A 17,945-nucleotide genomic window follows, 5' to 3' on the forward strand; every position below is an offset into this window, starting at 1 on the left:
AATACCTATAATCCCAACACTAGGGGGCTAGAGGAAGAAGCCTCATGAGTTTGAAGTTGGCCTGTATGGGTAGTGAGACAAAAAAAAAATAGAATATGAAAGAAAAGTTAACAACATTCTTTTCTAAACAAAAAAAATCATTTAAATTAAATCCTAAGGAAATGTCAAGTTCATTGCAGAATATTTCATATATACTTTAGTCTTCAACTGCCATATTAAGTACAACACATTCTTTTTCCCTTAGATTTTGAAAAATTTTGTGGTAAAATTGAGTATTTAATGAGATTTCTATTGATTCTTTCCAAATTTCTTCCAGGATATCCCTTTCAGGAGATAAAATCTATTCATTGGAATACTCAAAAGTACATTTCTTGTCCAGTAACATTAGCAGTAGGAGAATGAATAGTCTTGATAAGGCAATGTTAAGTCCTGGTTCTGGCACTCAGTTTCCATTCAGTAGGAGTGAACAATATAGCTGGCGGAGTCAGGCAATTCTGAATACTTTTATGTACAAAAATAAAGAAACAGGGACAAACTATAAATACATTTCAAGTCATTTGACTAAGGTCTAGAATCTTAAGTTTATGACTTTAGAGAATGTTATAATGTATAGGTAAGAAAAATTATCATATTAATAATGGCAAATGTCAGTTTTAAATATGTCTTTATATATAAGATGAGGCTACAGGTTGAAGGAATTATTTTTAGGTTAGGTACTGTTCATGCTGTTTCATTTAATATATTTTGGTTGAAGGAATCTATCAGCAATCCTCTAGTAGTGTAATAAACCGTTTTTCTTTCATTCATCACTATTCATCTTCTTTCTTCATTTGGAGTGCTGGGGTGAGTTAGGGAACATGACTGGGAGTTTGGGCCTGGGATATAAAATTCCAGTTTCAGAAAACACAGTAAAATTAAATTTTATATGAGGGTGTGTGTATGTATGTACATATACATGTATGTGTATACTTATACATATGTATAAGTGTATATACATGTAGATCTAAATATAGGTATAAGTTGTGTATTTTCAAATAGCTCTTCTTCTCTTCCTCCTCCCCTTCCTCCTCTCCCTCCTCCCCCTCCTTCCCCTCCTCCTCCTCTTCCTCCTCCTCCCTCCTCCTCTTCTCTTCTTCTTCTTCTTCTTCTTCTTCTTCTTCTTCTTCTTCTTCTTCTTCTTCTTCTTCTTCTTCTCCTTCTTCTCCTTCTTCTCCTTCTTCTCCTTCTTCTCCTTCTCCTTCTCCTTCTCCTTCTCCTTCTCCTTCTCCTTCTCCTTCTCCTTCTCCTTCTCCTTCTCCTCCTTCTCCTTCTCCTTCTCCTTCTCCTTCTCCTTCTCCTTCTCCTTCTCCTTCTCCTCCTCCTTCTCCTCCTTCTCCTCCTTCTCCTCCTTCTCCTCCTTCTCCTCCTTCTCCTCCTTCTCCTCCTTCTCCTCCTTCTCCTCCTTCTCCTCCTTCTCCTCCTCCTTCTTCTTCTTCTTCTTCTTCTTCTTCTTCTTCTTCTTCTTCTTCTTCTTCTTCTTCTTCTTCTTCTTCTTCTTCTTCTTCTTCTTCTTCTTCTTCTTCTTCTTCTTCTTCTTCTTCTTCTTCTTCTTCTTCTTCTTCTTCTTCTTCTTTTCTTCCTCTTCTTCCTCTTCTTCTGGCTTGAACTCTTGACCTGGGCACCATGTCCCTGTTGCTCAAGGATAGCACTTTAGCACTTGAGACACAGTGCCACTTCTGTCTTTTTCTGTAATTAATTGTTGATTAGAGTCTGAGTCTAATGGTCCTTCCTGCCCAGGCTTGCTTCTAACCCCAGTCCTCAAATCTCAGACTCTTGAGTAGCCAAGATTACAGATGTAAGCCACTGATGTCCACTTTCTTTCTAAGTTTTGTTTTGATGCTGTACTGCTTTGTTTGCTACAATCACTTGGATGTTAATTGTAATATTAATTAGGAACAGTGATATCTAGCCTTCCTGCCCTGTTCTTGACTTTAATAGAAGATCTCTTAAATTTTTAGTGTTTTAAGTATCTCAAAAAATTTGATAGCTTCTATTAGCATGCTTAATTGTAAGACAAAGGTGCATGAACATTTGGACAAATCCACTTATAGTATTACTCTTTAGCTGCATGTTCTTTTTAATGTTTTGATGATTAAAGCAGCTGAGATCAAGTTTTACCTTTCTCTAGGTCTGTATCTGAATTTGAACTAGACTCTGTTGAAAAAAGAGTAAGGATGATGCCTTCTCTTCTTACTTTGCTAAGGATTTGTCTTGCATAAGTATCTATATTAGAGCAATCATATCTACACTTGATTATTATTCAAATGATTAAATATACAATATCACTTATAGATTAAATAATCAGCAATATATATAAAATGTTAGAAATTATGCTGAGAAGTTTTCTAATATTACTTTACTGAGTTGATAAAGTCTTATCAAACCACAATATATATTGAGAGATATATGCTCACTTTTATGCCTATTATATTATTTGCAAAACTAAAAATACACTTATGAATCTACTGAATTCTTAAAAGTTAAATAAAGAAAACTTGGTTTGGGATATAATTTTTATGACAACTCTGCTTTCAGTTATTTAATAGAAGTGGGGACTTGTCTGTTCACATGGAGGTTGCTATCATTTAAATAAGTGCATTTAATTTGCAAGCACCTAAAATGATTAAATTCTTTCTCATATTGAGATGAAGTATTCTTTAGCTACATTCAATTTAATTCAATCTTCTGAAGTTATTACGGATAAGTCTAATCTCTCAACTAAATGCTAGCTCATCAGATATCAGAGTCAGCTATCAAGTTCTTAAATTGTGTCTTTTACATTCTAAACATTTTAACATATATCAATGTTTTCAGACATACCTATCCTCATCATTCTTCTGTATTCTGTAAACTTTGATTCAGGGACAGAAAACTTTGGCCAGAAAAGGCTAGTATATAATTATATCATGCCTTTCCGTAGGAAATAATGAATTAATAATGTATCTTAAATTGTTTTATTTGCTTTGGTCATCATGTGATAATACTGATTCCTGCCTAATATACTATTTAAAATTACTTTTACTAATCTTCCAGTAATATTCCTTTTACTAAACCAACTGAATCAATTAGATCTTTCTTTGTTGAACTATTATGGAATGAATTGTGTTCCCCAAAAGCTATACTGACAAATTTACTCTGTCACCTGTGACTGTGACCTTATAAGGAATCAGGTCTTTGAAAATTCAACTGAGTTAATGGATTTTCAACTAGTTAGTGCCCATAGTATGCCCACAGTGCCCATAATTACTTTGGCCACCAACCCAACATGGTTTGTGTCCTATATGAGGTAGCTCCCCTAACACACAGAGTTCCATTTGTTGGTGGAGACAGAAATTGAAGTGAGGAACAAGAATTGCAGATTAGCACTGGAAGCTACAGGGCATGTAGCAGGTCTTCCTTTAGAGCCTTTAGCGTAAGCATAGTCCTAACTATGCCTTCATTCTTTTGATTCCAAACTTTTGAATCAATAAGCTTCAATTGCTTTAAGAAATTTAGATTATGATAACATTTGTCTCAAATAATAAATTAATATGGTTTATTGGTCACAATAACAAATATATACTAAAATGGAGGTGGTTGGGATAGAGTGTGAGAAAGGATGAAAAAAGTAGATGTGAGGTTCAGGTAGTAGTGTGCCTGCTATGGATTGACAGTGCAGGGTCTATAGTTTAAGCCTAAGAACCAGCATGTACATATACAAGCAAACACCACAACACACACACAGACACACACACACACACACACACACACACACACACACAGACACACACACACATACACACACACACCTGGATTTTCTCCTTAATAGGTAGCTGGCATACAGAAGAATGCTAAAAATTGTTCTAGTGAGAAGCTTTTGTTTCTCATTCAGAAATAAGGAGCAGATGCCTATAAAATGACACTCTACCATAAAGTGGTGAAAAAAATCCCATGGATTCATTTTATTTTTCTGTTGGTGAGAAAGTAGAATTTGCAGATGAGTATCTTGAATATTTAGCTAAGGGAATTTCTAAGAGAGGTGTGAATGTTGTTGCCTTGCTTTTGCTTGTAATTTTTAATAAGTCCTGAGTGGAAAGAAATATATTGAGGAAAAAATAAAATCAAGCAAATAAGAAGTAGAACTTGAACATTTGAAACACTTCAGTTTATCTATACTCTGAAGACAATACCAACAGTGTATCTGGTTTCAAATATTTCCAGGAGAGTTTAAACATATGACCCAAACAGCCAAACAGAATTTCTGCCAATATGTGCAGAAGCCGATAGAGATGGGATAAAATGAAAGAAGAAGTAAAACAGACAAGAAACTTACAATAGATATACTTGGCATCTTTAAAATAAAGCAAAGAATGAGTTTGAGTATAGTCAGTACAGAGGCTTGCAGGGCTGCAGAGGATATGTCTGTATCGTGATTTGGGACTCCTAGTGTCACCTGAAATGTCTTATATTATATCACCAATTACTAATATTATTTTTCCTTGCATTTCATAGTCTTTCTTTAGTTGCTCATCTAACAGTTTAATGTTAGTGGTTCTGATCACCTGAAACCTGTGCATGGCTGTGCTTTAAGTGGTGCTTTAAGGATTCAAGTTCCTGTCCTCATCTAGTTCCATATGTTCTATAACTGCATAGGAAAATGCCTTGTTAGAAGATAAATGAAGAATGTGAATAAAAATTAGGTATTGAAGGCTAATTGTAGTGGTCCACACTTATAATCCCAGTACTTTGGGATGGTAGGATCTTGACTTGAGACCAGATTGGGAAACAGTGGATGAGAATCATCTCAAAAACAAGTTTATGTTGCTGGTAATCCCAGTCATCATAGCTATGTGGAGTGAAGAAGTAAAATAATTATATTCTGAGCTGATCCTCAGAAGAAACATGAGAGGATACCTGAAAAACAAACTAAAGGCAAAAGGAGAGAGAATGTGGCTCAAAGGATGGAGTACTTGCTGTATGGAAAGTCAGTCATGATAAACAGAGAAGCCACATTTTGAGAGCTTGAATTAGGAGTCTTTAACTACCGGTAGACTCCTGTCTAAAGCTGCCTCCAGCACACTTAGCATTGTCAGAAAACTGAGCCATAAGAGCAGGAGAGGAAGGAGAAAGCAGAAAAACAATACCAAAACACCATATCAACTCCAAAGGGGCACTGAAGTGGGAAGCCATGGAAACTAGAGGAGAGCCAGGAGAAATGAGGCATAGTGTAATGGCACCTGTGTTAGTCTGGTCTTAAATTGGGTCTTGGGCAGGGAGAAGGGTCACAAGGAGCTTGAGAGTTCATGATTCAAGACTGGCAGTTCCAATAACCTACTGTCCAAGTCCCCATTCCTGCCTCTAGGAATTCAGGCACACCCCATAAAGTGGGGGGACTTCACTTTCCTTTACCATGAGGACCAAATGATGCCAGTTAAACCCAACTTCCTATCTATCATCCAGTTCCTTTATTTCATGCTTTCCTAGTAAGCATGAAGCCCTGAGTTCAATATCTATTATTCTAACAAATATTATGTATTATATATCTTTTTTGTATTATATATCTTAATGAGACAAACATTGAAAAAAATGAACACATATTCTCCCACAAACTTTGAAATGTGAAACATATTCCACTAACTAGATCCTCATATTCAAATACAAAAGGAGTTCTTCACAAATGAAATACATTAAGTGTCTAGAGGAAGAAAATAAAAGATTTTGTTACATATGCAACTAATTCCACTACAACTTCATAACAGATAGTGTTTACTAATTCTCACAGACTTGGAACATTTATTCCCTCTGGAGGATTATAAAGTTGATACAATCACAGTATTTAATAAAAAAGTTCAGATAATCACTAGGCAATTATACATGGCTAAACCAGCCTGATAATATGAAGCCCTGAGTTCAAACCTCAGTACCACAAAAATAATTCCTAATCTATAATTTTCCTTTAAGGTGAGACTAAGCAGAGTTACACGTGGATCTTAAAACTATGTAAACCTGCATAGTCTTGAGGTTGTATCTCTAGTAGACATACATGCTGAAACAGGAGTCTATTTCATATAGGTACAGGTCTAGGCTTGGTGCTGAGGAAGAACTGGAATCTGATCTCTGCAAATTAGCCTTCCTGTAGCTAGATCTGTTTACCTAAGCCATTGGGGTAGAGGATAAGAGATAGTCCCTTGACAATGTAACACTGGTTCTAAGCCAGATTTCATTAACTCTTACAGTTGTGATACCTACACCTTCTCAGGAGATTTAGAGTGAATATTCCTAATAGAATAAGGCAGAAAATGACTTGGGCAAAACCTGATTCTTCCCCCCATCAATATACAGGCCAGGAAAAGTCTAGATTCTCCATCTGTGAACTCTGACCTTTATGCTGGAGTCTCTGTTTTAAAATGGCTGCCAATCGCACTGCAGTGGGCCAGATATAGAAAGTCAAGACAAAGTTCCTGTTAGCTTTTGTACTCTTCCCTTTATCCTTTGAGGAAGGGATGGTGGAGGAGATCTTTTTCCAACTGGCCAATGAAATGTTAGCCACTGAATTCACAGATTTTAGCCATATGATTGACGTAAGAGGCTCTGCCAAGCATGTACCTTGTTGGAACTGGTGCTAAGCTTCAAGTATAACTCCTGTTCTTAATTCCTTCTGATCTCCCAATGCAAGACATCATTTTTCATTTCCTTGCTTTGAGTTGGCATAAAGGTAATAGGGGAAATTCTTTCTTCTTGCCTCTTTCAAAATGTCTTTTTTTAAAAAAAATGAAACTTTAATTATGCTAGGGGAAATTTACTTTGGTAAATTATGAATTTCTTTTTATAAAAATTGTTTCATTGTGAAAATACTGTACAAAGGGGTTACAGTTACATGAGCAAGGTAAGGAGTACATTTCTTATCCAGCATTGCATTAAAAACAGCCTCTGTGGTCTCTGAAGTTTTCCCAAGCTCTGATAAAAGTTGTTCAATGTTTGAGTAGCTACACACCTGTTCTATCTGTAGGGAAACTATCTCTAGATTCTTACTCAGCTGAGATCTTGCTATCTCCCCAGTCACTTCTTAAACTGAGTTCTATATCAATTAAGATTCAATAAGGAAAAGGGAAAGTAATAAGGTTCAGGAAATTATGCAATTACAATTTTCTATGAAATTAAAGAGTGAATATGATTCAAAATCGACGGGGAACAAGTAAGTTATATGAAGTATTGAAAAGTGCCATTAATGAATATAATAGTTTTGATCAAAATCCAAAAGGCTCGATGGAAGAAAATTACATGGGGTCAATGTGAAATCTCACCTCTGAAAATGGACATATATAGCTTGAAAGAAAAATAATAATGGCTTCTGTTTCTCTTTTCAACTTCAATTGCTTTTTACTTGCTATTGTTATCAATCTGATCAAGATCTTCTTCGAGGAATTTTGGGAAATATAATGACCTGGGTGAGAAATGGAGGGTAAAGTGGTACTGTATTTTGTTTCAGTCACTAACACACTCTGAGACCTTAAACTAAGACCCAGCAAGATCCTACTCTGAGGATTTCTCAAACTCCTTTCAACACCGAGCTGCTACCATCAATCATTATGTATTTCTTAACTAACATTACTCTCTCCTTCATATATTTTTTTCATACATTTTTTTTTCTTTCTGGAATATCCTTTTGCATTCATTTATTTCCTGGCTAAATATTCAGTCTTCAAATCTATCAGCAAACTCCAAATTCTTAGACTTTCTTTTTGTATCTCTAATAATATAGTTTGAATCATATTATAACACATTTCCATTGCATTGTGTTTGTTGTTTCCTAATTCTTAGTATATATTACATTTGGAAAATTATTTAGCTTTCATTTCACAAGATTTGTGTCTACATAAAGTGTGGGATGCATTTATCTTATTTATTACTTCCCAGTTGTTCCCAGCAACTTTCTCTATTATGTTAACTCAATCTATTTTAAATTTATTTAAATATATTTAAAATAGGAACACTAAATTTTTTCAAATGATTTTCTTAAATTCGTTATTACATTCCTTATGCATTTCCAAATGAGGATGAATGACTTCTATGTAATGTTGCTTTAAAACATGAATTTATGATCAATTATATGAAAACTAAAATTACCATATTTTGTTTGATTGATGTTATCTAGCAATAGAATGGAAAATCGAGTCAGATTGAGCAACATTTATTCAATTGTAGACTTTCTACTTATTGCTTTAGAAATGTCAGAGAACAATACAATTCCATTTCTTCAAGGAATTGAAATTTAGTTTATGCATGCATAGAGTACAAATAAGAAAATGACACAGATAACTATAATATTGAACAAACTGGTATTTTTATTTTATGCAACTACCATTTGAAATTGATTTTGCATGACACTTTTTTTGTCAAATGTGTTTTGTTTTACATGAACTTCTTTTTTTTGTACACAAGATAGAAGTGGCTTCAAATTTTCTTTTTGAGGCATAGATAATAATAAACCAAAAACTACTACTCAACCTTAATGAACAAGACACATGTTAGGAAGTCAGAAACTGTAAAATGGCAGCAGTGCATTGCTTGGCAAATTCCTTTGACACAGATGATATTTGACGGAGCAGTCTTTGGACAGTTTAATTATCTCTTCCTCCAGATTATTTCAGCTTTGTCTGTTTGTAAGTTTGGTGTGCAGAGAATAACATCTTGGTCTGCATTATTTTAGGCCCAACCAAAAGGTCTTAGTTAAATTACTTTTTATGTTAAAACTGCAGCTTTTGTAGCTAACAATGTCCATTTTCCATAAAAATGTGTAAGGCATCACCCATTATCCCTAACACAAGAAACTACATGTTAAAGTCTCCACTCAGATTTGAGTAAAGAAAATGTTTGTGTCTGTAGGCTGCTTTGGGAGAACCACATTTTTCCTTTTTCCTTGGCAGACAAAATGAGCAGACATAAATTCAGTGTTTATCTGCAGTGATTGACTCATCACAGGTGCTTGATAATAGCAATTCTTCTGTTCCTTTAAAGTGCTTTTCTTCTTGGCAGGCTCTGAAAGGAATGCTTAGCAGAATTGCTCTGTACTGTATTGAAGCTGATTCAAAACCTTAAGAAAAAATAAGAGCACTAAGTATAAGTACTAAATAATCAAATAAATGTGATAATTACATAATCATGCTATTCAATGAATAATGTATTACATATCTGAAAAGGCTCACTTCAATTTTTTATGTAACAAAGGGAATCCATTCCTCCTTATAGTATTTTGCAGACAAGAAAACAATTGATTCATTTAAATTTCTATATGTGTTCATTCATGTACCCAAAGTATATATTGAGGGGTTATCCTGCATACGTTATTATGCTTAGTGTTGCTAAAATATGAATATTACTACTAAAATTAGATAGTGAAATATAATAAAATATCAATTCAGTTTGGAGAACTATACTTCACTCTTATATTCCAAAATAAACCAAAACTTCAAGGCTATAAAGTGAATTAATTAGCAGTTTAAGTATATTATTATGATAATGGAAAAATAATATTAAATATGTAAACTTTGGTGGGATCATAGTCAAGAAGACATGCTGAAAGTTATTGTGTTATCATGAAGCCATCTACAGAAATTTCTCAGTCTTTGATTATGTATAATGAATCACACAGAATTCCCTTGGATCTTTTGTATGATTTTTCCTTTTGTATTGTAAAACTTCATAGAAATTTAGTCATTTAAAAATGAAATGAGAATCTATGGAATTTATCATTTGAAACTACAAAGAGTAAAACATAAGTTTTGTTCTTGTATAAAATAAAGTACTATATTGATTTAAAGTATAAGAAATGCATTATGGATTATAAAATTGTATCATTTATAATTATTTTATATATTGCATACAGATTATGGTTTGGAGAAAATATTTTGATATAGAAAAAGAGGTGGCATTTTTTGATGTTTTCCATTTGATTTTTTATTAATAATTTTTATTGTGAAAATATTGTACAGAGGGGTTACAATTACATGAGCAAGGTAATGAGTACATTTCTTATGAAGTATTGTTGCCTCCTCCTTTGTTTCCCCTTACCATTTGATTTTTTGTTTAATTAGAATCAAAGGACCATACAATAAGCCAGTCTAAGAAATAATTTCCGGCCCACACCCTCTAGGGCCTAGGACCCATGTGCGCGCACACTCGCTGGCGGGCCCGGTATTTCTTGTTGCCGTATTCATATACCAGTTTTAGTAAGGCTTGGGACTTTTGAAACTCTAGAGCCTTCTCAGAAATGCCAGCATACTTTGCCGCAAAAGATGGGACAAATGAAGTTGACTCTGGAGATGGAAATAAGAAATCAGTGAGTGAGGGAGGCAGTAAGAAATCAGGCTCTGGGAATTCTGAGAAAGGAGGAAACCAGCTGCGTTGTCCTAAATGTGGTGACTTGTGTGCACACGTAGATACGTTTGTGTCATCCACTCGCTTTGTCAAGTGTAAAAAATGTCATCATTTTTTTGTTGTGCTGTCTGAAGCCAATTCAAAGCAAAGCATAATTAAAGAACCTGAATCAGCAGCAGAAGCTGTAAAATTGGCATTCCAACAGAAACCACCCCCTCTCCCCAGGAAGATCTATAACTACCTTGACATGTATGTTGTTGGCCAGTTGTTTACCAGGAAAGTACTTTCAGTTCCTGTGTATAATCTTTATAAGAGAATATATAACAATATCCTAGCTAATCTGAAACAGCAAGCAGAGGTGGAGAAGCAGACATCATTAATACCTAGAGAGTTAGACATAAGAAGACAGGAAGATGAGTACAGCTTTACAAAATTGCTTCAGATAGCTGGAATTAGTCCTTATCTTAATGCTTTTAAGGAATTAAGATGAAACAACAAGTAAATCAACAAATACCTCAGGAAAAACGAGGAGGTGAAGTATTGGATTCTTCTCATGATGACAAAAAACTTGAAAAAAAGTAATATTTTGCTGCTTGAACCAACTGGGTCAGGAAAAATCCTGCTGGCACAAACTGGCAAACTGCCTTGATGTTCCTTTTGTTATCTGTGATTATACAACATTGATGCAGGCTGGGTATGCACGCGAAGATGTCAAATCTGTGATTGCCGAACTTCTCCAAGATGCCAACTATAATGTGGAAAAAGCACAACAAGGAACTGCCTTTCTGGATGAAGTAGATAAGATTGGCTATACCAGGCATTCATCAGTTTCAGGATGTAGGTAGAGAAGGCATTCAGCAAGGCTTATTAAAACTACTAGAAGACACAATAGTCAAAGTTCCAGAAAAGAATTCCTGAAAGCTACGTGGCGAAACAGTCCAAGTTGATGTAACAAATGTCCTGTTTGTTGCATCTGGGGCTTTCAATGGCTTAGACAGAATTATCAGCAGAAGGAAAAATGAAAAGTATCTTAGATTTGGAACATCATCTAATCTGGGAAAAGGCAGGAAGGCTGCAGTAGGTGCAGACCTTGCTAATCAAAGTGGAGAATCAAATACTCATCAAGACATTGAAGAAAAAAATCAGCTATTACGTCATGTGGAAGCCAGAGATCTTATCAAATTCAGCATGATTCCTGAGTTTGTGGGACGGTTCCCTGTGGTGATTCCTTTGCATAGCCTAGATGAGAAAGCACTTGTACAAATACTAACTGAGTACTAACTGAGCCACCTAATGCTGTTATTCCTCAGTACCAGACCTTATTCAGCATGGATAAGTGTGAACTGAATGTTACTGAGGATGCTTTGAAAGCCATAGCTAAATTGGCACTAACTAGAATGAAAAACAGGTGCACGAGGCTTCGGTTCATAATGGAAAAGCTGTTACTAGAACGAATGTTTGAAGTTCTCAATTCTGATAGTGTGTGTGTGGAAGTTGACAAAGATGTAGGAGGAGGGAAAAGAGAACTAGGATACATTTGAACTCCAGCAAAAGAATCATCTGAAGAGGAGTATGACTCTGGAGTTGAGGAAGACAGCTGGCCTTACCAAGCAGATGCTGCAAACAGCTAAACTGTCAGACTCCGGTCCTGTATAGAAAGCATTTCCTTCTTTTGTTTAGGTTTGTAACTTTTTACATTCTGACATTAAACGCATTGAATCTATCTTGGATATCATACACGGACAGAAGCATTTAGGATAAGAATAAGATCGTGAATATTATAACATCACATTGATTTATACAGAAGACATTATGTGGGCTTGAATGACAATGTTTAGAGATAAAATGTATATTATCTTGGTTCAGTTTTTTAAGAAATATGCTTTATCAAAATTCTTAGTTCTTTAAGCAATGCAGGTATTGCAATAACTGCATTTTTACAATAGTGTTACTCTACAAATGGGAAAATAAATTCTTTAAAATAAAAAAAATAATTTCTTAGTCTTCCTTTGAATTAAGGAAGAATAAACAAAGAGAAATTTTAATAGATTCTTTGCATTTGAATAGCTATGCAAATTGAGCCATGTTGCTAATGCATATAGAAATAAAGATAATATATTTCTTGCTTAGTGAAGGAGAAAAATCATGAATTGTAGTTGTGATCATTTTAGTAGCATTTCACTCTCTCTAATTCTTCAGTACCTGATATTTCTTTTACTTTACAATCATATCTTATTAGTGCAAATCTGCTCAACAATTTCTCATTGACAAACAGTTATTATAAGATGAAATGTAGATTATCTAGTCAAATTATGGTCAATCAACAGTTTCATATAGGTTTTTGTTTGTTTTGTTTATGTTTTACTATATCCATATGAAATATCTTTTGCCCAGTCAGGGAGGCATCACTGGAAAACTAAAGAAAAATTATGTGAGCATAATTTTATAAATGCAGGACTAGGCCAGACACTGGTGGCTCTTGTATGTTATCCTACCTACATAAGAGGTAAAAATCTGAGCATTGTGGTTCAAAAACCAACTACAGCAGGACTCTCAAAGGACCACAAGTGGTATAATACCAGCCTTCAGCAAAATAGCTAAGTACCCATTCCATGAGTTCCAGCCACAGTATCAACATCAAGAATAAAAATGAAGACTACTACTATTACTACAACTACTAGTAATTATAATAAACAAAAATTTAGGGTAGGTATAGTAACACTAGCAAAAGTAAAAATCCACCAAAACAAAATTATCTAAGACCGAAGAAAATTTTATAATGATGAAAGATCCCACAGTAATCTTAAAGTTTTATGAATCAAACAACAAAACTCTAATATCTATATATGTATATATATACATATATATCTGTATATGTATATATATACATATATATGTATATATATATACATATATATCTGTATATGTATATATATACAGATATATATGTATATATATACATATAAATATATGTATATATATATATATACATATATCATAGGAGTTTTAAATCCCAGGTCCAAATTCATGGGTTCTATAATGTCAGATCTATCACCACTTGCTCTAATATCCAAAAGTAATGATGGAGGTCAAAGAAAGGAAACAGTTAAAGAGGCAAAAATAAATTGCTGGAAAAGAGGAAAGTATTAATTTTCACCTGTCTTCCCCTTAAAGGTTTAAGTGAAGAATTGGGGGTAAAGGAGAAAGTAATACATAATTTTTAATTAGTCCTAATCACAGATGCATTCTAGTAGTAAAAAGTGGAGATCAGGTCTCAGATAGTCTGGTCAGTAATTGTCTCAGTATTGGTCATAATGAATATTGTTCCCTGCCTGCAGAGGCTCTGAGGTTTTATTGTTGTTTGTTTGTTTGTTTGTTTGTTTTTATTCTATCCTGAGGAATACCTTTCACAGTAAAGATCTTATCAATTAATTCTGCCCTTCTGGAAACCCAAGGTGATTTCAATAGAGAGAGATTGAGAGAGTGAGAGAGAGAGAGAGAGAGAGAGAGAGAGAGAGAGAGAGAGAGAGAGAGAGAGAGAGAGAGAGAGAGAGAGAGAGAGAGAGAGCAAGGGAGAGAGAGAGAGAGAGAGAGAGAGAGAGAGAGAGAGAGAGAGAGATTCAGAGTAAAGGAGCAGATACAAAATTGAGGCACTGAGTGTTCAAACATTTTTTTTAATTAGTAAGTCCTTTATATTGTGAAAATACCATACAGAAGGGTTCCAATTACATGAGCAAGGTAATGAGTACATTTCTTATCTAGCATTGTTGCTTCCTCCTTTGTTTCCCCTTACCATCCCTGTCCTCTCAGCTCCCCCCACCCCCCCACCCGCCAAAGTTGTAAAGTTCGTTTTTCGACATAGCATTTTGTACATCTTATTGTTGCAATGGGTCAAACTGTATCCCTATTTAAACAATTGTTTTTTCCCTTCCCCTCTAAAAATTATACCAACATCACATACCATGAAAACAGGGGTTATAGCATGGGGGAGGGATATACAAAGCAACAAAGAAATTATCTTATAAATATGTTAGAAACAATAGCAAGAAAGAAAAACCATTTGAGTCCTTATCTTGAGGTTCTTTTTGCCTAACATAAACTTGTCTGACTGTTTCTGCTTGTTTCAGACATATACTAGTTATTGTAAATAAGGGAAACCATCGGACCTATGTTTCTTTGAGCCTAGCTTACTTCACTTACTATAATTTTAGTATTCAAACTTTTATCTGCTTTCAATTAATTCATGGGCTCAAGTAAGGGCAAAAATTGCAAAAGCAACTTTTGCCAAAGTAAGACTCAAACATTAAGGGAAGAAATATACAAATTCACAATTACTCTTACATACAGTAAACGTATTTTTCTCAATATCTGATAATACAACTAGACAGAAATCAGCAGTAATATAGAGAAACTCACCCACACTATCACAGCTATCAACCAATGGGACCTATAGGCATTTTCACAATACAAAAACCCAAAATAAGGAAATGTATATTCTTTTCAAATGACTGTAAAATGATCATAAATAATTTTATACTTTCTAAAGTCATACAAACTGTTTTCTAATAACAATAGAATACATTCAGAAATCAAAATCTGAATGCTAGTAGGAAAATCCTCAAGCACTTAATAATTAAACAAAATATTCATAAACAATTCATAAAATAAGAATTCTTAGGGTAAAAATGTTAAAAGAATCCTGACAGGAATAAGATAAAATAAAGCCTAAGCATTTCATATACAAAAATTCTAAAAAAATAAATATTGTACTAGATGACTATGATCAAAAAGGGGAAGTTATATATGTTTTTATTTTTATTGGAAAGATACTATATAGAGGGGTTACAGTTATATGAGTAAGGTAATGAGTACATTTCTTCTTGAGCATTGTTACCCTCTCCTTTGTTTTCCCCAGCCATCCTTTCCCTCCCCAACTCCCAAACGCCTCCCCCCACTCCAAGTAGTAGAGTTCATTTTCAACATAGTGTCTTGTACATCTCATTGTTACAATGGGTCAGCCTATATCCTTTTTTCAGCATTTTGTTATTTCCCTTCTCCTCCCCAAATTAGAAAAATGTATATACAAGATGCAGGGTACCAGAACCAAATACAGTGAAAACAGGGATTGTACTATAGGGGGAAGAACATACCAAGGAAACAAAACAAATCACATAATATGTTTTAAGTACATTGAAAACAGTATCTACAAAGATAAACACTCTTGTGTCTCTATTTGGAGGTCATTTAGCTTAGCACCATCTTATATGGTCATATATGCATAGCTTTTGACCTTTTATACTTGTCTGGTAAGTAAACCAATAATTTTATCTCTGTCCTCAAGAACTTAGAAAATGGCCTGGTACATATTGCTTATGCCTGTAATTGTGGCTACAAAGGAGGCTAAGATCTGAGGTTGAAGGTTTGAAGCCAGCTTGGGCTGGAAAGTCCATAAGACTCTTAATTCCAATTAACCACTAAAAACCTGGAAGTGGAACAAACTCTAATTTATATTAAATAGTAAATCATATAACAGAAAAATTTAAATCCAAATCTAACCAACATGTTCTTATACTTGATACCCCAATAAAATCAGTCAAAGGGAGAGATGACTTTAAAACATCATTGCTAAGAGAAAGAAAATAAATCTACAGATGGGGAAATGTTGGCTAGCTACATACTGGACATAAACTGGTACTAAAATATATTTTTAAAAATCCTTCCTCAATTGAACATAAAAATATGTATTTGAACATGAGAAACATATATTTTATTGTAAAAGCTATGAGAAGGCATATAAGCACATATAATGAATTCCAGCACTGTTATACATGAAACAAAAACAAGTTAAAAATATCTTAGCTATGGTAAATAATGCTACAATAAACATAGTTGTGCTGGTAGCTTTAGTGTGGTCTTGTTTGTAAACATTTGGGTAAATGCCCAAAAGTAGGATTGCTGGGTCATAGGGGAGCTCTATGTGGAGTCTTTTGAGGAACCTCCATACTACTTTCCAAAGTGGTTGAACAAGTTTACACTCCCACCAACAATGCAGTAAGGTTCCGTTCTGTCCACATCCCTTCCAGCATCTGTTGTTATTAGAGTTCTTGATTTTTGCCATTCTAACTGGGGTGAGGTTGTATCTCAATGTTGTTTTGATTTGCATTTCTTTTATGGCTAGGGAGGTTGAGCATTTCTTCATGTGTCTATTGGCCATCCTTCTTTCTTCTTCAGAGAAGATTCTCTTTAAGTCTTTAGCCCACTTATTTATTGTGCAGTTGTTTCTTTGAGGATTTGTTGTTGGGGAATTTAATTTTTTGAGTTCCAGGTATATTTTAGATATGAGACCCTTGTCCATTGTATGGCTAGTGAAGATCTTCTCCCAATCAGTAGGCTTTCTCTTGATCTTGAATGGATCAAGAAAATGTGGTATATATACACAATGGAATTCTATGCCTCCATCAGAAAGAATCACATTTCCCCATTTGTTAGGAAATGGAAAGACTTGGAAAAAATTATATTAAGTGAAGTAAGCCAAGCCCAAAGAAACATAGGTCCCATGGTTTCCCTTATTTGCAATATCTAGTATATGTATGAGTCAAGCAGAAAGGGTCAGATAAGGTGATGTTAGGAAAATGAACCCTAAGATATGTATTTAAATGTTTTTTTTCTTTCATGCATTTGTTTCTAACGCAATTATAAGATTATTTCTTTGTTGCTTTGTATGTCCCTCCCCCACAGTATAACCCCTGCTTTCACTGTATTTGATGTAGGTATAATTTGTGGAGGGGAAGAGAAAAAACAAGTGGTTTAAATAAGGATACAGGTGGACCCGTTGCAACAATGAGAAGTACAAGTTGTCATGTCGAAAAGGAACTTTACAACTTTGGTGGGGGGGGGGGAGGATTGGGGGGGGAGGCTGGGAAGGAATGGGAAGGGTAAACAAAGGAGGAGGCTACAATGCTTGATAAGAAATGTACTCATTATCTTGCCCATGTAATTGTAACCCCTCTGTACAGTATTTTCACAATAAAAAATATTAAAACAAAAACAAGTTAAGAAATCTGATATGTTCAATACCTGGTTCAAATGGTGTGGTAGTGAGACAGCCTAGCAAGCATAAGGACATTTTGTTTTTTTGGTCATGAGGCTTGAACTCTGGGCCTGAACTCTGTTCCTCAGCTCTTCAGCTCAAGGCTAGTGCTCTACCACTTAAGCCACTGAGTCACTTCCAGTTTCTGAGTGATTTATTGGAGATAAGAGTCTCACTGACTCTTAGATCCTCAGATCTCAGCCTCCTGAGTGGCTAGGATTACAGGTGTAAGCCATTGTCACCCAGCAAGCAGGTCTTGAATTCAGTCTCTAGTAATTCCTTTAAACAAACAAGCAATTAGTGGTGTATCTCTGAAATGGTTAAATTTTAAAGTTGTGAGAAAAGCAATTGCTAGTGAATATGGGGAGACTCATATATTGATGCTGGTTGATAGAGATTGACTATGAACCCAAAATTACTTGGGTTGAAGAATTTATCCACAGGAATTGGCATGGTATGG

General features: G+C 34.7%; 1 pseudogene; it reads left to right on the top strand.

Annotated features, from left to right (window-relative positions):
* The first annotated feature begins 6,521 nt into the window (after positions 1-6,521).
* Positions 6,522-12,026, top strand: LOC138816836 (ATP-dependent Clp protease ATP-binding subunit clpX-like, mitochondrial pseudogene; annotated as a pseudogene).
* Positions 12,027-17,945: the final 5,919 nt, after the last annotated feature.

Source organism: Dipodomys merriami, unplaced genomic scaffold (genome assembly GCF_024711535.1).
Source record: "Dipodomys merriami isolate MVZ:Mamm:240054 unplaced genomic scaffold, mDipMer1.0.p SCAF_7, whole genome shotgun sequence".
NCBI classification, from domain to species: domain Eukaryota; kingdom Metazoa; phylum Chordata; class Mammalia; order Rodentia; family Heteromyidae; genus Dipodomys; species Dipodomys merriami.